Genomic DNA, 13,649 nt, shown 5'->3' on the forward strand with positions numbered 1-13,649 from the left:
GAAGACAGTAATGTGACTGACGGTCAGGGGGGAGGTGGTATGGGAAAGGAGAAGGCACAGGGAGGGGTACAATGAGCAAATGATGACAGGGACAGGGGAATAGCAAGGGATCTAAAATTGACAGTAAAAAGGGTGTTGCGTTCCTGGTCATGGTTGATCAATTGAAAGGTATCTGAGAGAAATTACTGAGAGGTGAACAATGGGTAAACATGATAGTGGGGCAGGAGGAAAGGAAAAAGAAAAAGAGGAAAAAACAAAATGTAAAAATTATATATATACACGCATAAATATGTAGATAAATAAATATATAAAGGTGTGTGTGTGTGTGTGTGTGTGTACTATAAGGAAGCAGGTGGACTTTAGGCCTCTACTTAAATCTTAACTCAGTACAAGAAGGGTTCATTCTAATAATATGACAATGTATGACATCCACCTTCCTGACACCATCGCCGAAGACAAAGCAGATGCATAAGCAAATGTGGTGAAGAAAGTTGATGGTACCCAGCTATTAAAAGATACAGCATCTAGGGTCTTAAAGGCTTGAAGTTGAACAAGCAGCCATCTAGCTAGGAGGCAACAAAGCCCACATGGAAGAAGCACACCAGACTGTGTGATCATAAGGTGTTGACAGGAATTGGTATCAAAATTCAAAACAAGCAATCAAATTGACATGAAGGAGCATAAACAAAGTGGAGACCTCAAACCCACCTGTAAGAAAATTGGACAGTCCTTCACAGAAGGGCCACAGGGAAGGGATGATATGCAGTATAGTACTGATGAAACACATAACTTTTACCTAGATCTTTAATATTTCCTCCCCCTTCTATTATGGTCTTAGTTTTACCTCATTAATCTTGCGAGACCTATGTATGTTCATTTGTACAATTAAGATCATTCAATGTATGAAATACAAGATAAATAAACCCTTCGGAAATAATAATGGGAGTAATGATTCCCTGAGGGTACAAGAAGGGGGGGTAAGGTGAGAAGGGGGAACCAGTAGCAATGATGACTTTATAACCCCAATCAAGGGGAATGAATAACAGAATTGTAGGGGGGTGCATACATTGGATGGTGTAAGATATGGCAATACAAAAATAATAATAATATAATATATAATATAATAATAGGATTCCTGAGGGAGGGAAGGGGGAGGAGGGAAGGGCTAAAGAGGAGCTGATATCAAAGAGTTCAAGAGGAAAGATAATGTTTTGGAAATGATGGTGGCAGCAATTGTACAATTTTGCTTGATCTAATTGAATGATGGACTGTTATAATAACCATAAGAGCTCCCAATAAAATGATTTTTTAAAATAGCTGATTGCCAGACTGAGGTGAAAATTTTGTAACTAACACAGTTAAATGTAAAAAAAAAACAAAACGCTATCACTCAGCCAATGATGAATCATAGCAACCCTAGATAGGGGTTTGACCTGGGTCAAACTTTTGCTTAGCGGTCCAACACTTACCCGATTGCGCCACCAGGGTCGCTTGTAAGGGGGCCCAAAATAATCTGAAGCTTCCAAGTTACCACTCCCAGAGCCCCCATCTTCCCTGCTTCTCCTGACGCATGGAGTGCCTGGGATTTTACTTTCTCATCCAATCGTTCCCTTCTCCCACCCGCCCAGCTCTCTGAGAGCAGTCACTGGCTCTGCTCACTGCTCCCAGAAAGCACGCCTCTCTCCTGCTTTCTTTTCTGATGTTGGTCTCAACTGCCCTGCTACTCTGCTCTGCTCCTCTGGGGCCCGGGTCCTCATGGATCAGGGATGGCGGGGTTGCACCAGATTGGTTTTGAATGGAGAGGTCTGTCCCTTTTACTTCTTTCCTTCGTCCTTGCTGACTCCATCTGCCTGCAGGGTGTCGGCTCTCAGTGCTCCAGTGACACCCTTTCTTACAAAGTACCAACTGCTACAGGGTCAGGGGCTCTCGGAAAAATCTCTGGGTCCTACTTTACGAAAATAAAACATGGGGTTTTTGTTTTGTTTTAAGCAGAACATTTATTGTTGGAGTTATTGTTAAGATGAACTGGATACCGAAGAACTAGCCTGTTGGATTTGAGTGTTGCTTCTTCACAGAACCCTTGTCTGAATCTGTAGTGTGCAATCTTTTTGAGAAACTCAAAGCCAATCTCATGCCCATCAAGTCTATTCCAATTCATCGTGACCCTATAGAGCAGTGGAGAATTGTCCTTGTAGGTCCAAGATTTTATGTAAATCTTCACAAGAGTAGAAAGCCTCTTCTTTCTCTCTCAGAATGGCTGGTGGTTTTGAATTGCTAACCTTGTGGTTAGCAGCCTCACTCATATCCCACTATGCCATCAGGGCTCCTTGTGCAATATCTAAGTATCTCATTTAGCCAGGACTGGGGGATGTTGTCTTTTATCTTAACCCTCCAGTTGTATCATCTATTGCCCTTGGCAGGGTAGCCACATCTGCTACAGGTAGACTTTTAAAGAATATAAGAGCCAGAGAGGCACCACAACATGCGCGTCTTATAGCAACACTTCCCAAATGATGACATTCCCTTCATCAACTTATTATGTCGCCGAGAGGAAACAGCCTGGGTCTTTCCTCTTGAGTGATACGATCTGCTTCGGTTGCCCAGATACTCCAAATTAAAACTGAGCTCCTTCTCATCAAGTCAATATTGTTGCTGTTAGGTGCTGTGGGGTTGGCTCTGACTCACAGCAACCCTCCGTACAAAAGAACTAAATGTTGTTCAGTGACGCACCGTCCTCACAATTATCATGTGGAGCCCATAGTTGCAGCCGCTGTGTCAACCCATCTTGTTGACGGTCTTCTTTTTTGCTGCCTCTCTACCCAGCACGATGACCTTGCCCCATCATCCTCACTCCCAAAGAGCACGGTGGCTGGATTCTTCCAAGACAGATCGTTTTGTGTTGTTTCATTTTTCTTTGGGTAGTCCATGATACTTTCACTATTCTTCACAGCACCATCATTCAAATGTATCAGGTCACTATAGCAACCCTATATAGGGTTTCTGAGACTGTACATCTTTCCACCAAGGATCCGTAAGGCAACTAAAACAACCAAAAAACAGGCTTTGGCATCAGATTCTGTGTGGGAAATTAAAGAGAAGAAAAGCCAAAAATAGCCGGGCCTCTGTATCAATTCAGATTCAGAGACTCAAGGAGGGATGGGAGCCTTTGTAAAGCTGAGCTGGAGATGCTGCGGAACACTGCATAGAGATGTGCAGCCTGCAACCCCCTAGAGAGGCCAGAGATAAAAACTGAGATTCAAGAACCATTTACATAGACCTTAAACTCCGTATGTTCTGAAATCACCAGTGTTCTTTTTAAGTGGTACTTTTTTTCTTTTCCCTTCCATTCCTTTATTTTCAGCCTTTGTGCTATGTTTTTAAGGGTAGCTCTTGTATGCAGCATGCCATTTACTTTGTTTTGTTTTTTTAACCAACCAATCAGATCATCTATCTTTTAATAGGTGAATTTAATCTTGTTATATTTCTTCTGGTTACTGATGTAGTAAGACTTATTTGTGCTCATGTATTTTGTGTTTTCTGTTTATCACCCTTTATCTTCATTTCTTTTTATCTCTTTTACTGCCTTTTTGTTGGATAACATTTTCCTATATTTCTTTGTTCCCTGCCTCTGCTGACTTGCAATTTATAAATTGTGTTTATCTTCTTTTGGTGGTTATCTTTAAATTTTTAACATTGGCACTTAACCATAAATTTTCTAATAGTCTAAATTTGTTCAGTATTTCTATTTTCCCCCAGAACAGAAACAGTACTTAAAATATTTACAACCATCTTTCCCAGCTTGTTATTTATTCTTTCTTAATCATGAAATTTTAGATTTCTCTTATTTGCACACAAAATAGCTTTATTTGTTTATTTTTATATATTGTTCATTAAAAATACCATTTAACATCCATTTGCAAGCTCATAATTATTTCTTGTAGCCCAACCTTCTCTCTAGGTGTACATTTCATCTTGTAAAGATATTTTTTAATGATTTATTTCTGCAAAGAATAAACTCTTAGACTGTGCCCTTATATTTTCTTTAATTTGCTTTCATTCATGAATGAGTGTTTAAGTGACTATAAAATTCTAGGCTGTTACTTGCCATAAGACCTAAAAAAAATTAACCTACTTACTCTCCAGCATCTATTGTTGTTTATAAGAAGTCTTTCATCAGTCTTAATGCCTCTCTGTATATAAAGTCTAAAGTGTTGGAGATTTGAAGACCTCATTGTGCCGCAGTATCATTTTCTTTTAAAATTATCCCTGCTTGTAGACTGGTATGTTCAAACAAGAGTCATATTTTTCTTCAATGAAAAAAAAATCCTTACCTATGAGAATGGTAAAAATAAGAAAAAAAATGGGAAAAAGCTCCACTGATGTGAGGGGAATAGTGCATTTGGAGTTTGTTCCAGGTCCGACTGTTAATAAAGCTTTCTATTTAGAGGTTCTAAAAAGATTGAGTAACAGTGTGTTCCCAGAAAAAGGCCTGAATTGTGGCAGACAGGGAACTGGTTTGACCACCACGACAATGCACCCGCTCACACAGTTATCTCAGTGTGCCACTTTGGGATAAAAAATAGCATGCCTCTCCTGCCTCAGGCACCTGCCTCACCTAACCTCTCTATGTGCAACTTCTTTTTGTTTCTGCGAATAAAGAGGAACATGAAAGGACAGTGATTTGATGACTTAGAAGAAGTGAAGAAAAAAACAAGGGAGGTGCTGTCAGCCATCCAAACAGATGAGTTTGAAAAATGTTTCCAAGAATGGAATCGCAGATTTCACAAATGTATTAAGTGTAATGGAGAATATTTTGAAGGTGATAAGGTTGTTTTGTAAAAAAAAATGAAATACATAGCTTTGAAAAATGTTTTTTGTGGTTTGGGGGCATACCCCCTTGTATATATCTTCACATATTGCTCTTTTTGTGTATTTCCTTCTTCTTCTTGATCCTCCATATGTCTGCTGGAGTTTCTCAATCTCTGCACAATATCTTTTAACTGTGCTGTCAAATATATTTTTAAAATCTCTTTGTAATCTTGCCATTCTGGTAAATTCTTCAATAGCTCATTGCTAGAGAGTCAATTTCAACTCATTGCAGCTCTATTGAGTATAACTGTCCCATAGGGGTTCCACGACTGTAAACTCTTATGGATGAAACTGCCACATCTTTCTCCAACAGAGCACCTGGTGGGTTTGAACTACTGACCTTTTAGTTAGTAGCCAAGTGCTTTAACCACTGAGCCACCAGGGGTCACTTGAATTCAAAACCATCTTCTAATTCACAAATTCCATCTTTGACTGTGCCTGCCTGAAGTTAACATCATCTGTTGAGTTTTAAGATTTTTAAAAATTATTGTACTTTTTTAACATTTTAATTTGATCTTTTAAATATTCTACTCTTATATTTTATTTCTGCTTGAATGCTGTGGCTTTACAATTCATTGTTCTTTTTGGATATTCGGTTTTCACTTAGCTTTTTAAAAATCTGAAACATTCTTATTATAAAAGTTAAATGAAATTGTTTTATTGGCTCACTTTCTTAGGCTTTGATATCTTCTAGGACAGTGGTTCTCAACCTTCCTAATGCCACGACCCTTTAATACAGTTCCTCATGTTGTGGTGATCCATCCCCCCAACCATAAAGTTATTTTCGTTGCTACTTCATAATTGTCATTTTGCTAGTGTTATGAATCATAATGTAAATATCGGATATGCAGGATGTATTTTCATTGTCACAAACTGAACATAATTAAACATAATTAAAGCATAGTGATTAATCACAAAACAATATGTAATTATATATTGTGAAATATTTATGTGTTTTCCGATGGTCTTAGGCGACCCCTGTGAAAGGGTCTCTCGACCCCTAATGGGGTCGCGACCCACAGGTTAAGAACCACTGTTCTAGGAGTTTGAGGACTTTCATTGGCAGTTCTTGTGGTTAGGTGCCATCAGGTCAGTTATGACTCAGTGTATGCATGTACAGCCGAATGAAACACTGCCAGGTGCTGCTCCATCCTGACAACTGTTTGTCCGTCGGAGCCGATCACGGCAGCCACTGTGTCAATGCTTCTTGGCGACGGTCTTCCTCTTTTGTGGCTGCTCCTCTACTTTACCAAGCATGGTGTCCTTCTCCAGGGACTGGTCTTCTTCCTAGTGGCATAGTGAGTTTCATGTTGGGCCGCGAACTGAAAGGCCAGCAATGCAAACGCACCAGTCTCCACCAGATAAAGATAAGGCTGTCTGTAACGGTAAAGAGTTCCAGACTTGGGAGCCCTGTAGGGAGTCACTATGAGACAGAAGGAACTTGATGGCAGTGGGTCTCTCTTCCTTTCTATCTGTTTTGTCATCGTCTGATCCTGGATCCTTGAAAGTACTATGGACTTCCAAGAAAAGCCAACAAATCTGTCTTGGAGAAAGCACAACTACGACATACAACCAAAATTCCCCTCAGAAACAAGAATGGCAAGACTTCGTCCCACGTACGTTGGACCTATGATAAGAAGAGACCATTCCCTGGAGAAGGACATCATGTTTGGTAAAGAGGAGGTCATTAAAACACGAGAGGAAGACCCTAAGTTAGATGAATTGACCCAGTGGACTCCAACTTAACAGGTCTGGCAGTGATTCATCCTGTTGTACACAGGGTCACTGTGAGTCAGGTCCTGCTCCATGGCACCTAACAGCAGCAACATCACCAGTAGGTGCCTGGGCTTGGTTACTGGCTCTCTTGCCTTTCTTTCCCAAACATAAATACTTACACAGAAGTTTATGTGGGTCAACTGCTTGTTTGCCCTGCTCGGCTTCTACGTCTGTGGGCTCATGATAAATTCTGCCCATGAGAGGCCCTGGAAGAAGACTGGAAGATAGGAGGCAGGCAGAAACCTGTCTAGCCATCTGCTGTCATCTCTGCCACAGCTCCATATCCCACTTCATCAGCACACCGTGGTCCAGCTCCCAGAGCAGACTCTTGATTCTGAAGCTCTGCACTCCCTTCCTTTCCCCTCTAGCAGCGGGATGGTGGGAGTTTCCTGGTTGCTTATCCCTGGATGGCCTCACCGTTTTCTAGCTGCTTTTCTGCCTTTTCATCCCTTGAAACCAGTTTCGTTTACTAGATGCACTTAAATATTAGAGACATTTCTATTTTCCTGGTTGATATAACTCATGGAGTGGTTTTAAGAAATAGGTTCTCAGGATATAATACTCAGTTAGACTGTCCACTTGTTTGAACCTGAATGCACTGATGATCTCCTTGCAAATGGAAATACTACGTGCCATGCAGTGGCAACATAATTACTTAAATGATCACCTGTAGGTTGCGTGTGATAGCGTGCCAGTTAAAGACAAGGATTTGGGAAATCAAGTAGCTCCTGTCGTCTCTGGAATTAGTTATTGGGTGGCTTGCTGTTCCTAAAGTACTGGAGCATTTATAGAAAGGAAACTGAGAAGCTCAGACGCAGGAACAAAATCATTAAACCTCTCTGGTGCCCTTAAAGGTATCTCTTATTTCTAGAAGCCACAGGGTAGGTGAATATTAGGCCCCAAATCTCATTGGACAATTGCAGAGTTATGAGGCAAACTGACAGTAAAACCTCGTCTCCTGTGTTAAGTTCAGGGCAATTGTTGAAGAGGAGTAGAAACCTGAGCTTTGAGATGGGGACTTTTAGAAGGTTGGACATTTAAAACCTTAAGCTATAACATGTCTTTGACACCTTTTTCTTTGGAAGCAGTCCACCTTCCCTGTCCGAGGAAACAAGCTTTCACTTGTTAAAAGTCTCTGCCATGATGTAAGTCTGGGTCATTTTCTTGCAGCAGGATGCTATTCTCCTCAGACCCTCTCCTCAAGCGCCCTTTGCCTCTAGTTATAGAAGTTATATCAAGTTATATCAAGTGCCCTTTGCCTCAGTTCTAGAATCAAAACCCCATTGTGCACTAGCGCGAGAACTGCAAAGTGTGCTCTGGAAAGAGGTGGCTTACAGATCAAAGAAAATGTAAGTTCTTGCCAATTTATATGAGTCAGGACCTGGACAACAGATGTGTGAGTGGATTCTCAGGGGGATAGAAGAAGAAGAACAGAAAGTAACCTTAGACAAGGTTGGACTTACCACTAAAGTGTGCTCACTCAAGATTCTGGACTTACTGTTCTAGCTGAAGCAGCTGGGAATAATCCCAAGAGCTCCCTTGATTGACTGAGTGAACTTCGGACACAATGACCTGCATTCAATTACAACCTCATGCCAAAACTTCCGGATGGGAAGACCTCTGCATAGTGTTGTCAACACAAAATGCCAAATTGATCATCATGGTATCTTACACAATATGCTGGGCCAGTATCACATTCTACAGTGCCGGAAGTACAGCAATGGCTTCACACCCATGGGATTTGCTGACCTTAGCATGTCAGAGGCAGTGAATGATTTCATGTGGCTTTTCTAGCAAAGTCTCTCACTCCGACCAAACAACCTTTCCCTCTATGGGTCTGGTAAGAGGGTGGGGGGAGATACAAGAAGATTCACTTGTGAGTAACTGGGAACACGCTTCCCTGGCATGCCATCCTGCTGGGTAGGAAATGAACTCTTGGAGAGGGAGGAAGAGGAGAGTGCGTCCTCTGACCCTGAGATCCCAGCAGTGAGCCTCCTGGATCCAGAAGAGAGTTATACCATCAGAGGAGCAGCAACCGAACCAGGAGCCAGAGCATGGAACAGAGTGATGAACTTCCTAACCCACGGAGCAAGGAATGCTGAGTGCCTCTGTACAGGAGGCTGGCTTGTAGAGTGAGGTGCCTCTGGGCACTTACTTGGGGGGGTTGGGCTTGCTGACCCATGGAAATGGAGCTGATTGCCTCTGGGCTTACTAGAATGGGGTGCTTCTGGGCAATGCAGTCAGGGAGCTGAGTTTTCAGACTCATAGGTTGCCTTCAGGTTGAGGCTGACAGTGGAGTGGATGCACCTTCGGGCACTTATTAGGAGACCCGAAAGAATTTTGTGGCATGTCCTGATAAATAACGCAATCCTGAGCATTTCTCACTGGCATTGCAACTTGTTAACTTCCTTAATCAACTTTTAATTGTGAATTTTGTCTGTGAGTTCTGTGGAGGTTAGAACCCAGAGAGGGAAAACAGAGAAATGTGAATTAATACAACTCTACCCTATGCTCTAATAGTCCAATCGACAGTGGCCTGCTACAACGGTTTGTTACAGACAACAGCGCAGTGCCTGGTGGAAGAGGGTGGAGTCCTGGTGAAAGCATACAGTGTATGTTTTAGGCTGCAAGGAATAGCTGGTACTTTCTTTCAAAACCAGGGGGGAAAATGTGTCTTGGCACTACGGGGGAAGACTGTCCCTGTTCGCTGTTACATCTGTCCGAAGAGATTTTCTTCTTGTCCTTCCGGTCTTGCACTTGCCCCAACGCTGCATCAGGGAACCATTTTTTTCAGGCTCCCTTTCCTTCTAGTTTTGTGGGCCATCCAGTTGATTTTGACTCGCAGAGACCCTCTCGGACGGAGTCGAAGTGCCCTGGAGGGTTTCCGGCTGCTGTCACTGTGGATAGGTGCTGTCAAGTCCGTTTCAACTGGTAACGGCCCTGTGTGCCAAAGAACAGATTCCTACCTGGTCCTGGGCTACCCTCGGCATCCATCATTGTTGCCATGTGCGAGCGCAGTATTGCAGCCACATGCCAATGCAGCTCTTGGACAGTTTTGCAAAGCATCGTGTTCCTCTCAAGGGACTGGTGTCTTCTATACCATAGCAAAAGTACACCAATTTCTCCATCTTCACTTCTAAGGAGCATTTTCTAAGATAGATTTTGTTTGTTCTTCTGGCAATCCATGGTCTTCAATATTCTTCGCTAACCCCGCAATTCAAATGGATCCATTGTAATTGTCTAGCTTTCACTTAAAAAGGAGGCAATTGAAAATATCACGACTTGGGTCAGGCACATTTTAGTCTTCCAAGTGAGAACCTTGCTTTTTAACACTTGAAAGGGATCTTTTGCCGTGGATTTCCGAGGGTGCAATCTTTGACAATTCTGCCCCCACTCCATTCTCATAAGACAGACTCTTCATGGTTCCTCCTCATAGCTGCTGCTGTTATGAGATGCCCACTTGATTTTCAACTGATAATGCCCCCATGTGATGGACATTTGACTGCCCATAGAGTTTCCTAGACTTTAATATTTACAGGGGATGAGGGGAACTACCAGGCCTTTTTCTCCCACACAGCCACTGGGTGAGCACCTAAGCACTTACTGTTACAATACCAGGGCTCAGAGTAGGTGACCCTAATACTTGAGCTGTGGTAATATCATCTCCTCGGTTTGTCCGTCCAATGAAGGATAATAGTGACTTTCACCTTTGTAACCAATCCCCAATATTAAATGATCTTCATTTTCAATATTTAGAGGGATTTCTATTTTTATAATTGGACCATGCCTGATATAATTCCTATTGGTATGCTTTTAAAAATAGACTCTTGGTATATACAAGAGGACTTCAAAAAGTTCATGGGACTTTTATTATCTTTTTTTCACGGACTTTGTGAAGATCCCTTGAATTGGTCTATATCTTGTTATTTAACCCTTCAATGGATCAAGGACATCTCTCCCTTTCAGACAAGTCAGTCAAACTCATCCTTTTCATATTGTGATAGATTCATGTACCAGGCCATTTACCCTTTTGACGTATACCAGCTAGTGATACCTGCTCTGTTATTCACAGTTATGTGATTGACACCACTGACAAATTTCAAACATTTTCACCACTCCCTCCTAGAAAAAAACAGCAAAACCATTACCTAATAGCTCCCACTGTCTCAGTCCCACCACGTCAATGCAGACTCACAGTGACCCTGTAGCAGTGGCTCTCCGCCTTCCCAATGCCACGACCCTGTCGTACAGTTCCTCGTGTGGTGATGACCCCCCAGCCATAAAATTATTTTCGTTGCTCCTTTATAACTGTAATTTTGCTACGGTTATGAATTAGTTGACCCCTGTGAAAGGGTCATTCGATCACCATTCTTTCTCATATCTCCGCAAAATTCCACCACATGGCCACATGGACATCCTTTAGCCCATTGAACACTGCTTCGGGCAAAACACATTCAGGCTTTCTCCATCATCTCAGGATTACAATTAATCACGGTCATTCACGAACCTGTATCTTTGTACACCTCTGTTAGGTTCATCTGTGGAAGAGGTTCTTTTTTATATAGATACTTTATGTTTTCAAGTTATTCTCTCTCCGTTTTATCAATCATTTCATTGGGGGTGCTTACAGCTCTTATAAAAATCCATACATCAATTGTATCAAGCACATTTGTACATATGTTGCCATCATCATTTTCAAAACACTTTCTTTCTATTTGAGCCCTTGGTATTTTTCCCTCCCTCCCCCACCCTCCCACTTTTATAACCCCTTGATAAATTATAAATTATTATTTTCATATCTTATACCATCCCGTCTCCCTTCACCCACGTTTCTGTTGTTCATCTCCCTGGGGAGGAGGGGTATATGTGGATCATTGTGCATCGGTTCCCACTTTCTCCCCCTTCTCCCCCCACCTTCCCCCTACCCTCATAATATCGCTACTCCCATTATTGTTCCTCGGGGGTTTATCTGTCCTGGATTCATGTGTGGAGAGTTCTTATCTGTACCAGTGCACATGCTCCAGTCTAGCGGGATTTTTAAGGTAGAACTGGAGTCATGATAGGGGTTAGGGGAAACATTAAGGAACTAGAGGAATGTTGTATGTTTCATTGGTGCTACACTGCACCCTGGTTGGCTCATCCCTTCTCAGTAACCCTTCTGTGAGGGACTGTCCAATTGGCTTCAGATGGGGTTGGGTCTCCACTCTGACCCCACCTTGTTTGCATTGATATGATGTTTGTTTGGGGTCTTCTGATGCCTGATACCTAATCACCTAGTCAATGCCTCGTGATCACACAGGCTGGTGTGCTTCTTCCATGGGGGTGGTTTTGCTTCCCTGCTAGCTGGTCGCTTGTTTAACTTCAAGACTTTAAGACCCCAGACACTATATCTTGTAATAGCTGGGCACCATCAGCTTTCTTCATCATATTTGCTTATGTACCCGTTTTGTCTTCAATGATCTTGTCAGGATGGTGTACATCACAGAATGCTAATTTATTAGAACAAAGTGTTCTTGCATTGAGGGAGGACTTGAATAGAGTCCCAATGTCCATCTGCTACCTTGATACTTAATGTATAAATATATGTACATAGACCCAAATCCCTATCATTACATATTAATATATTTACATATACACATGCCTATATTTATATCTCTATAAATGTCTTTTGCCTCCTAGTGCTTTCCTCTATTTTGCAAGGGAATCTTAAAAGTGAAATTACCATGCCAAAGGATAGCTTAATGTTTGTTTTGAAATGTTCAAAAATGCCCACTCCCAAAAAGGTTGTTACTAATACATTTATACAATAGTTAGGAAAGAGCTCATTTTCCCAAATCCCTGAAAACACTGGGTGTGTTTTATCTTTTCCTAATCTGATAAAGGAAAATCTTTGGCTGGTTGTTTTAACTGCACTCCCATGACCACCAGCGAGGAGCATCTTTTCAAGTGCTCACACATTTATGACCCAGGCATAAATAGCGAGATCAGGCGATTGCTATCCTCCTTTGCAGCTGTAAAATTTGACGTGTGCGATTTATGCTCTGGGAAAATAGGACGGTTATCACAATGTTTGTTGAAGCCAGGACTGGCTTTTATGGAGCATATGATAGCTTAACTGTTATGAATTCACAGGTGCTGGAAAAGGCCCTCAACTTCACCACAGAATGCCTACACATAGCCTCGTCTTGTTAGACTTCGCTTAGAACCACATGGTGACCTTTTCCAGCCTGGTCCCGGCGCTATGGCTCCCGCGAAGAAGGGCGGTGAGAAGAAGAAGGGCCGTTTGGCCATCAACGAGGTCATGACCAGAGAGAACACCATCAACATTCACAAGCGCATCCATGGCGTGGGCTTGAAGAAGCGTGCCCCTCGGACACTCAAGGAGATTCAGAAGTTTGCCATGAAGAGATGGGGACACCCGATGTACGAATGGACACCAGGCTCAGCAAAGCTGTGTGGACCAAAGGAATCAGGAATGTTCCATACCGTATCCGTGTGCGGTTGTCCAGGAAACGCAATGAGGATGAAGGTTCCCCAAGCAAGCTCTACACATTGGTTACCTACGTGCCTGCCACCGCTTTCAGAAACCTATAGACAGTCAACGTGGAAGAAAACTAGTGGCTGGTTATCTAATAAAGATTTTAAACTGTCTCAAAAAAAAAAAAGAACTACATGGTGAGGTGACACTAAATTAGCACAAGGAAAGGGATGAGTTCAGCTCTGGGTTGAAATTCGGTAACTGGTATCTGAGAGAGCACAAATTCACACAAAAGAGAACCCGGAAAACTTAAGGACTGGATTGACCTACTATTTTGTCCTAAAACCAACAGTTTCCTGTAGAGGAGATTGTGTTGTAATGAGTGGACCCTGATGCAGAGTCAAGAGATGCAGGTTCTAGTCCTGATTAAGACAGTCGTGTAGGTCTTAAGTTAACTCTTTGTCTCACATTCATTTTTCTAGTCTGGTAAGTGGTAATATTCCATATTTTATTGTATTATTATAAA

At 42.1% G+C, this 13,649-nt stretch overlaps 1 pseudogene; it reads left to right on the forward strand.

Moving 5' to 3' along the window:
• Nucleotides 1-12,886: 12,886 nt before the first annotated feature.
• Nucleotides 12,887-13,263, forward strand: LOC101640165 (annotated as a pseudogene).
• Nucleotides 13,264-13,649: the final 386 nt, after the last annotated feature.

The sequence above is a fragment of the Echinops telfairi genome, unplaced genomic scaffold (genome assembly GCF_000313985.2).
Source record: "Echinops telfairi isolate 266 unplaced genomic scaffold, ASM31398v2 ScPeMD7_7469;HRSCAF=8507_1, whole genome shotgun sequence".
NCBI lineage: Eukaryota > Metazoa > Chordata > Mammalia > Afrosoricida > Tenrecidae > Echinops > Echinops telfairi.